At 38.2% G+C, this 10,452-nt stretch overlaps 1 pseudogene; it reads left to right on the top strand.

Moving 5' to 3' along the window:
- The first annotated feature begins 4,520 nt into the window (after nt 1-4,520).
- On the top strand, nt 4,521-5,285 carry LOC148082930 (uncharacterized; annotated as a pseudogene).
- The last annotated feature ends 5,167 nt before the right edge of the window (nt 5,286-10,452 follow it).

The raw sequence follows: 10,452 nt of genomic DNA, 5'->3' as shown, positions 1-10,452 counted from the left end.
ATGAGACACTTAAATTATCACATTAGGTTCCCTTTAAGGAAAACGGATCACCATCATCACGTCTCTAGGATTGCGACACCAGCCACTCAACACATTGCTGCCTAAGCTAATTGCTAATATCTTGCAATGTGCAATACGTCACTACGGCACACATTTCTACACACAAACTCTCCATCTTTACACACCCTTGAAGTGTTGGCAGAGCATTTTTATTTCTGCACATCTCAGCTTTGAGAGTACTTGAACACACACAGTCAGCAGATCTTAATCGATGTGCCTGCACACATGTGTGTGTGTGTGTGTGTGTCGCGGGAGCAATTATTACCCCTCATATAAAACAAGACTCCCAATCCAAGCTACATCTCACACTTACGATAGAGCATCGTGTGGCCCATGGATCTCTGTATGTGTCTTCTGTGATCATAGTCCACTGTGAATATTCCGATGCGCACCAGCTAGCTTTCTCTGCACAAACTAATTGTTGATAAATAAGTAAATAAAACAATGAATTGAATGAGAGGGGTCAGGGTGGAGGTGGAAATTTCTCATCAGAAAAATGTAATTTCTCACTCCGACAACTACGAAAATGGAGGAGGGTTGCTGGTGTGTTTATGTGTGTTTGTGTATTTTGTGGTGTGCTTAAAACCTTTTTAGTTTTTTTTTAGTTTTTTTATATCAAACATTTGCAATTTCCCAATCTGAACCGTGTGGGAAATGTTTGAGAAGATAGAATTGATTAGCGTTTACCTTCTGTTACCTTTTGGATGTTTTATTGGATGTTTTTTTATAAAGTTTATAAGCAGCAGAAAAGATGTTGAAGACATTAACAGGAAATTGTGCTAATGGGATAGGGACACTCTTTTACAGCTGGTTTCCTACAATGAGAGGCAGGGGACACCGTAAATAGGAGGCCAACCAATCACAGGGTACAAAGATACAAACAAAAATTCTCTACTCCTACAATGTAGAGCAGGGGTCCCCAATCTTTTCCACACAGGTAAGAATCACGTGTAGAATAATGTTACTTCAGAGAAAATACTACTTACTATTCAAAATAAAACACCTTTTAGATTGTAATAAACAGTATAATTTCTGTTCTATTGATTATTAGAACTGAAATGATATGAATTAAATTTTCTTTCTGTACTGCCCAGTAACAAATTCCTTAATGAACGATTCCGGTACATGGACCAGGGATTTATATATGAAGTCAGAACGGGTGACATGAGATGTGAACTCGTATTATTAAGATGCATAGACGTAGCTACATATTCATACTAGTAATCAAGAAGGCACGGATGCGTAATTGAAGACTTGTAGTTGTAAAAAGAGAAAAAAAAACATTAACTATATTTTCCAAGTGTACGAGTACAAGTTACTGAACACGACTAAGAAGTAGCAGTGGCGATTGAAGAAGTGCAATACTGTGCACGCGTCTTCGTCTTTTTTCTCGCTGTGATTGAGGACAGCAGATTTAAGCATACATGAACTTAAAAAAATATAGTCTTAATTGTTTAAACGTATTTTACGACTACAAGTCCTCAATTACACATGCGTACAAGTGCCTTGTGTTTTATGCGTACAAATATTTACTTACGTGTATGCAGATTTGAAGTATGGCTACTGATCACATTCTACAAGTGTGTGGAACATATGCACCCAAAAAATCTGTGTCTCACACATGCAGATTGAAGAGGTCGTGCGTGCCTTCTCGATTACGAGTAGCTACGTCAATGCTTAAACTTAATAGTAAGAGAACACACTCATGTTATGGGTATGAGGGACTTATGCACCCGTTCTGACTTCATAATTTGAGGTCAGTGATTGACAGTACTCAATCATTCTCTGCATGGTATTGGACTAAGGGCATAGGGAGAATACATAAGCGAACCTTAAACCTTGTTGCTGTGAAGCTCTAACCATGCAACCATGCACCAGTACAAGGAAGAGATTATTCTACTGTTCCAAATGTAGTGTCCATCATTCCAACAATGACATTCATTTCTTTGATTCCACTGAGTTTTGTGTGCAAGTACAAGAACTAAAATGGAATTCAATCTATTATACAGACATTAGGGATTTAATAAGACATAATACTTGGTGAAAAGCACAATATGGTAAATTGAGCCCTTGAGTATTGAGTCTAGTTTTTTCTTTTTTAAATATCAACTGCATCAACAGACACATTTTTCAAAATTTTGGACTTCTCAAACTTTATTGCCACTTCTCAAACTCGTAATCTCTGTTACGTGCCATAAGGACTTATTTACAACAGCGGCTTTCATTGATAAGCTCCAAAAGTCCCATGTATGTTAGCGTGGACAAAAAAACATCTGTCACTGGATAAAAAACAAAGATAGCATTCACACTAAACAGTTTCCAACAGAACAATGATCAACGTTTTTGATCACTGTTCTTAATTAGAAATGTTGGAGGCTAGTCTGGGCATCTTTGTCTCATTATTAAGGGCCCAGTCTTATCCAAAGTACGGACGGGTTTCTCCTCTTTAAGGCTCTACCAAGAAAACAGACATGCTATAACAATCACCTGCATACACACTGCCTGATCTCCTGAAAATTGTGGAAACAAATATAGACCAATGAGAGATTCCCGACAGTTGGCAGCAGCACTCTAGCTGAACAGAATATCCATGGTTATCACTGACAGGCCCCAGACATAGAAGGTGTTTACTACCTCTAAAAACTGGCTAACAGCCATTAGTGTTTTTCCCCGGGTATAATTTTAGAGGAAGTGAAATAAAATGTGTTGAATAGGACAAGAGATGCATTGTCACAATAAAACAAGAGGATTTATGGAAATAAATTAGAATCTGCATTAATGTCCTTCCCACGATCAGTTTATGGTCAGCAATAGAATGCAAACATTGAGAATTCAAATTTATGTTTCACTAATGCTTAAAAAAAGTGTGAATTTTTTAAGGATGTGTATTCTTAAACCCATTTCTACACCTGTGGTTTCCAAATCTGACATTTTAATAAATGAAATAAATCAAACATTAAAAGCGAAAGTGAGAACAGTCATTTTTCTTTTTGACTTTTTATTACTTTCCTTTAATACTTCTTCTTTTATAAATTAAAAGGGAACTATACATAACTGACTTAAATGATTAAATAATTATAAAATACTTTTGATAATTAAGGCAAAAAAATATATTTTTCTGGATAGTTTGGTGAGCCTTTTTTGTAATTATTTTCAGCATGTGTTGATTTTGATTGAACATATGTTTGTGTAAAGAATGTACAAAGCACTACTCAGTATGACAAGAAAATAGTTTATGTTTGTAATGAAAACTTGTTGGTCTTAATTGGTCTCTCTGAAACTTTTATATAGTAAAAATGGGTTCCATTTGACTTGTGCATGTATTTTTTTCATCAAAAGTTTAACTTTTCTAATTCTAATGTAATGTAACAAAGTAATGATATTTAAATGAAAGAATAATGTACTTAAAGGAAAATGTATTCAATACAGGAAAACAAATAACAATAATAATAATAATATTAAAAATATAAACTAGTTGGGGATCAATTCGACATCCTTTCATATATGAAACCAATAAACACATATCATGTACTTATAACAGCATTAGAGATTTTAGTCAAAGTAAGACTGGTTGGCTTTTACAGGTGAATGCGTTGATCTCTGCTTGCGAGGGTTTCCTCCTGGTACTCTGGATGACCATTAAATCTTAAATGTCTTTAGTAGTAAGTGTACAGATAGAAAGAGGATGAAAGAGAAAAAAAATGTTTAGTTAAATAACTTACCGTATTAATTTATTTATTAAATGGAAATATATCATAAGAAGAAAGGGGGGGGGGAGTTGGAAAAAAAACATTGAAAATAGAATTTTTACTAATAATCCAGAGCTGTTTAACATATTTATTTTTTTCTCCTGAGATGAGATTTTGAGATTTTTGCAGGTGAAAAGACCACATTTAGCCTTTATCAAAGTCTATGCAGCTTCAAATAGATGACTAAAATATACATTTCTAGTTGTTCTTTCTGCAGCTCCCTTCAGGGGTCGCCACAGTGAATCAACCCCTTCCATCTTACCTTGTATTCTGTCACAACAACCAACTTCATGTCCTCTTTCACTACATCGATAAACCTTCTCTTTGGTCTTCCTTTAGACCTCCTGCCTGGCAGTTCCAACCCCAGCATCCTTCTACATCCTTCTATTTATTCCTCTATAGTTGCTACAATTCTGAACATCTCACTTATTCGTAAAATGTCCACCGCCACACTACCATTCCTCAGGCATCTCCTCACTCTCTAAGATCTTGTTCAATTCAATTCAATTTTATTTAAAGTGTCTTATCATAACAAAGTTATCTCAAGACTTCCTTTTAGAAGGCAGAAACCTCGAGCGGAACCTGACTCATTGTTGACGGCCTGCCACTTTGACCGGTTGGGAGGAAGGATGGGGGGGTAGACAGATGGATAAGGAGAGGAGTAAGGGAAATTATAGTGAGAAAAAAAAAAAAGAGAGTGTATGAGAGTCAATGGAGGTGCTGGAGAGAACTCGGGATCTGATGACGTGGTGAAGATCCTGGATCAGCAGCAGCTCTGGAGGTGGAGCCCTGGGGTTGTTGAATAGTCTAACCAAAAGTACTTTCAAAGTACTCTTTCCATCTTCCTATTACTTCTGTGGCACCTGTCAAAACATGTCCCTCTCTATCCTTAATAACCTGCCTTCACATCTCTATCTCTCTGTTTTCTCTTGTACTTTCCAACCCAGCATACAAGTCATCATACGCCCTTTGTTTGGCCTTTGCCACCTCCACCTTTACCTTGTGCTGAATCTCCCTGTTCTCCTGTCTGCTCTCTTCAGTCTTCTCAGTGTCCCACTTTTTCTTTGCCAACCTCTTTTTCTTTGAGTACTCCTTTAATTCCCCATTCGACCACCAAGTCTCCTTATCTACTTACTTTTAGATGACACACCAAGTACTCTCCTACCTGTCTCCCTGATTACATTAGATGTAGTTGGTTAGTCATCTGGGAGCTCTCCCTGACCACCTAGATTCTTTCTCAACTCCTCCCTGAAAACCATAGAACAATCCTTTCATTTCAGCTTCCACCACTCTGTCCTTTGTTCTGCCTCTGTCCTCTTCGTCTTCCTTGTCACGAGATTCATGCTGCCAACCACCATCCTATGCTGACTTGCTACACGCTCACCCACCACTACTTTGCAGTTACTGATCTCCTTCCGATTACATCGTCTATACAAGATTTGGTCTACCCGTGTGCTCCTACCTCCACTCTTGTGAGTTACCCTATGTTCATTCCTCTTCTGGAAAAAAGTATTCACTAAAGACATTTGCATCCTTTTTTGCAAAGTATATACATTTAACTTCAGACCTTCAATTTCCAGCTTTAGACTCATCGGTCTATCTAACAATTTTTCACTTCTAGGACATCCCTCATGAACTACTCTTTTAGGATAACCCCCATTTCTCTTATCAATACCATAGTAGTACAACTTAAAACCTGCACCTAAGCTCCTCGCCTTGCTACCTTTCTACCTGGTCTCCTGGACACACAGTATATCTACCTTCCTCCTCTGCATCATGTCAAGCAACTCTCTAGCTTCCCAAGTTAAGTTAAGTCCCAGTCCTTTGCCTTTCCTCTTTTCTCTCTGATTCTGAAACACAACTCCCTCCTCTCCTTCTTCGACTTCTACCCACAGTAGCCCAATTTCCATTGTTGCCCTGTATGTTATAGGCACCAATGGTGGTCGTTGTTAATCCGGGCCTCGGCTGATCCGATATGCAAGTCATGGTAATGATTTGCATATTTGGTTTTTGCACCGAATTTAGGTCTGATGTCCTTCCAGAAACTGGCTTGTGACCCCTTAAGGCTGAATTATTGAATTAATGAATGAATGATTTCTAGTTGTTAATGGTTTCTTATTATTTGATATCTAAAACAAAGATGGTTGTTGAGACCGAACAAGAGTCTTGCCCGTGTACACTGACAGTAGGCAGCGTTGACCTTGAAAACTGCCGCTGTTTCCAAGGATGTATCAGAAGCTATAATCCTCAATTTAGTAGATCAATAATATATAATGTGATTACAGTGGAGCTCAGTGGGCTGCAGCAGCTGTCTCCCCCCTCGACCCCCAAGTGGCTTCCTTCAAGTCCTGATTAGTCAATGATTGTCTATTCTTTGGCCGGCATATGGAATCATTGCTTCATTCGCTGTCTGTGTATAGTCATTGATTAGCCCGGCGGCAGAGTGGCACCGGTGATTGTGTCGCCATTCTCCGCGACTCTTGGCTGTTTTCTGAGGACTATTGTAAATCTGTGCTGTGCAGCCGAGATGTGGAGGAAGAATGAGGGACTGAGTCATCCACTAAATACCATCTGGTGACGCGTCCTTGCTTTGTTTTCTTTCTAACCATCCGCCAATTATCTTACTTGGTTTCTTACTTTTGTTTCTCATCCTTGCTTGTCATCAGCTGTTGGAGAACATCTGCTAAATTCTAAATTAATATTATCTATATATTTCCATTATTAATGCATCAGGATCAAAGGATTCTCAACTCCACCCTTTAGATGAGAAAGTTTGATTCAAACTTCTGTATTTAATTGAAAGTTTGGGGGGTTTATTTGCTGACAAAAAAAAATTAAAAAAAGTTAAAAATCAATATGATCTTACCTGTTCTTAACAATGTAATAGCTTGTTTATTAAAATACATATTAAAGCGATAGTTCACTCAAAATTTAAATTCCACTCATGTTCTACTTATCCTCATTGCGACTAAGGGTTGGGATTATTTTCTGAGTAATACATGCTTTTTTAGATTTATTAGCAAAAATGTGTGATCATTTTAATGTAGGACTGGAGCCCACTTGTCGTTCTTCATTCTACGTTACAGTCTAGCACCACATGGGTCAATTTGAATCAAGAAGAAGCAAAGACGACTGAGCTCCAGTCATTACATTAAAATTTACATATGTTTTTGTCTTTCTCTCAAAAGGAACGGATTGCTCTGAAAATAATCCCAACCCTTAGTTGACTTGAGGGTGAGTAAAAAATGATTGAATTTGGGGTAATTGATCACTTTCAGTTATTGGGTGCTGATATCCTTGAATAAAGATGTCAGACTAAATCACAGAAGGGAATCTGTTAAAAGTCGAGGTCAGGGGCCAAACAAAATGTATATTTACCAAAATATCTCAGTCTTAATAGTGATGTTGTCTTTAAATATTTGAAGGCTCAAATTATCTTAATTATCTGTGTTCATAATATCATGACATTCATAATATATTATCTTCAACTCTGGTTTATTTGTATTATATTTTGATATGGACCTTATGGGCTTCATCAGATTGAGTTTAGGACTGTTTTCCAGTTTCACTGTGTGTGTGTTTACTGTGTGGTCGATTTTCAGTTTAAGGCAATCGTGTATAGAAAGAAAACACTATTAGGGCAGAGAAATATTTTCGTTAAGTGTCGCCATGAACTTCATTGACGCTTTAATGTGGTCAACTTTTTGACTTTTCAAAATCTGAATTCTTGAGATGAATTATGTGCCTGGTCTACATAGATGTCATTTGAGACCTGCCCAGTCAAATCTTTAATTTTCTGTGGTCAAAAGACAAATGCCCTTCTTGAAGTCCCACTTATCTACAATTAGGTAAAATATTCCTCTTATTAAACCAATTAAATCTGAGACATGAAAGGAAAATACTTACTGAACATCCTATTCTGGAGAAGATCCCAGGCTGTTTCTCCATCACTCGTAATGTTGTGTGTAGTACAAGGAGTAATACCAACAGATTGCAAATTTAGTTAAATTTAATTTGCATTTTTTTTGTCCAATTCTTTATATATATTCTTATTCTGGTCTGTTGTCATATAAAGCAGCCTTTATCACAAGGAGAAAAGTAGGGACACCATGAAAAGAGCATGATGGGTAATTGAATACGGTTAAATGGGTTCTTTAAGCAACAGCCAATAGATTTCAAAACAATTTGGGTTAATAAAATGAGCTGGATTACTTATTTATGTATGATTATGGTTATATTTGTTTTGATAGTATAATTACATTTTTAATAGTCAATCAAAAATTTAAATCAAATCAATTCGGTTTGTATAGATCCAATTTAGGTAAATTTGGTTATAAAATGCTTTTCTGTCCAGGGCTATCAAAAATAATTATAATTTGATTTTTGTTTATTTCAAGACTAGAACAAGTCAATATAAAAAGTCTCATAAGTTTGTTTGAGCAACACTGGTTGATAGTCCAAGTCCAAATCTTATTTCTTATAAAAAACACTGAGTTTTGATAAATGGTATCCAAAATATCTGCTGTGCTGCATGACCCCCCTTGGATGTTGTGTAAATGTAAAAATTATGAACTTGTCATATTTATTGCTTGATTTTAGGATGAAATTCAATTTAATGCTTGTCTTTGTTTCAGTTAATGAAGTTTGTGACACAGATCTGGGGTGGATACACTCTTGGACGTCTTTCATCGACTTGGCGAAGCTGCAGGTGGTCTTCTAATGGTCCTTTCGTTCCGACTGCTCTAATTACCAGACCACTGGAGACAGTCCAGATGATAAACAACCCCCCAACCCCCTATAATGTCAAAGCAACCTTAAGCCAAAATATCTTCCATTGGTGAAACATTTTGGATACATTTGGGAAGATTCTGACCCGAATGAGGATGCTTATGGTCATGAGACTAAATTGGTAACATGAACTAATTGGCACTGACACACACATACACACAAACACACATCAGACAGATGGAGTGTGTTCATCATATCTGAACCACATTAAAACACAAAAATAACTCACAGCATCTTAGACAGAATGACCCATTCACACGTGGATGATTGACAGTTGGACTTAATTGTGTGTTTGTTACACTGGTGTGTAACTTAAGAAACTTTCAACGGCTTCTTAAGGTCCCTCAGTGTTGGCTCATTTGATTAGTTGCCTCGAGGGGCTCTGCGGATCGATAAGTGACTTCAGTAGCACACAATCACACACAGAGTCTCTCAAGCTGTTCGGCGGGTGTGTTCATAAGCGACCTCATTGACTGATGGGTTAGTTCCACCAGCTCAGACTCCACAGATGGACTCCACACGAACGCTTGTGCCCAGGGGGAGAAGAGGTGGCTGGGCCAGGCTTACTGGACAGGAGGGGCGTCTGGACTCGGGCCATGAAAAAAGTGACCTGGGAATTCTCCCCTCGACTAAGAGAAACAACAAATAATTCATGAATTTTATTTATGTATAAAATGTTTAAATATTTGAATATACAAAACAAATAAATACATATAAAGAAGAAACAAGTAAATACTGTTGAAAAAGTAGTAAGAAGTAAAAAGTTTTTAATTGAGCTACCACTTTTAATTGTTCTTCACATCCATAAAAGTACCATCCAATAAAAAGATACAAGCACTTATAGCACAATAAACCTTCAAAAGTTTTGGAAAAAGTAAAAATATTTGTCTTTCACTTATGACTGTTTTTGTTTTTATGTATGACAAACTCTTTATTACTTATGTTATTTAATGGTTTTTTTTAGTTTAAAAAAATCGAAATCTTTAGAAGATTAATAAAAAATATTCCAATCATGCAAGAAAATAAACTGTCTGGTCTTATGTTATCTATCATAGAAAATATATAGTTACAGCAAACATATCATTAGTGTTGTATCCTGGGGGTGTTTCGGGTCTCATAACAGACACTCTTGCCCAGGTGACCCAGCCAGGTTTGATCAGGCCCCGGCTTGTGTCTAAGTAGCTTGTTTAGCCAACGGATCCCCCTGCTTGATCCACAGCCACCTTGATGCCTTTTCTGCTGCGTCGGTGATGTCTCTGGTGGCTTTCCTTATCTGCAGTCCCTTCACTCCCAACATTTTGAGTGCCCTGATGAGAGACTGGCAGACAATCCCTCTGCACCCAACCTCGATTGGGTTGCACCGGTCCTCCATCCCCTGCTTCGGCATTCACCTGCCAGCTCCTCTAACTTGGCCCTCTTCCTCTCGAAGGCCTCCTCCATCCAGTCTTCCCAGGGGACAGTCAGCTCCAGCAGGACCACTTGCTTTGTTGTTTCACACCAGGACTATGTCTGGCCTGAGTTTGGTCACAGCGATGTTATCAGGGGACTTGCGCTGTCTTCCTAGGTCCACCTTCAGCTGCCAGTCCCGAGCTGTTGCCAGCAGCCCCCCTGCTTGAGTCCTGCGCTGCTGTGGAGTTTCCCCAGCTCTGACAAAGGCGATGGATTGCCTTTTTGGTTGTTGATGTTTGCTGGTGGAGATGCCAGTGCTGATGACCTCTGCAATGAACCGCAGCACCTGGTCATGGCGCCAACGGTAACGCCCATCTCTAATTGCACGTGGGCAGCAGCTTAGGATGTGCTCCAACGATCCGGCTTTCTGGCAGAGAGAGCAAAGTGGGGTCTCGGCTAAGCACCA

Source organism: Callionymus lyra, chromosome 4 (assembly GCF_982586985.1).
Source record: "Callionymus lyra chromosome 4, fCalLyr1.hap1.1, whole genome shotgun sequence".
Taxonomy (NCBI): Eukaryota; Metazoa; Chordata; class Actinopteri; order Syngnathiformes; family Callionymidae; genus Callionymus; species Callionymus lyra.
This window is presented reverse-complemented; position numbering and strand designations above follow the sequence as displayed.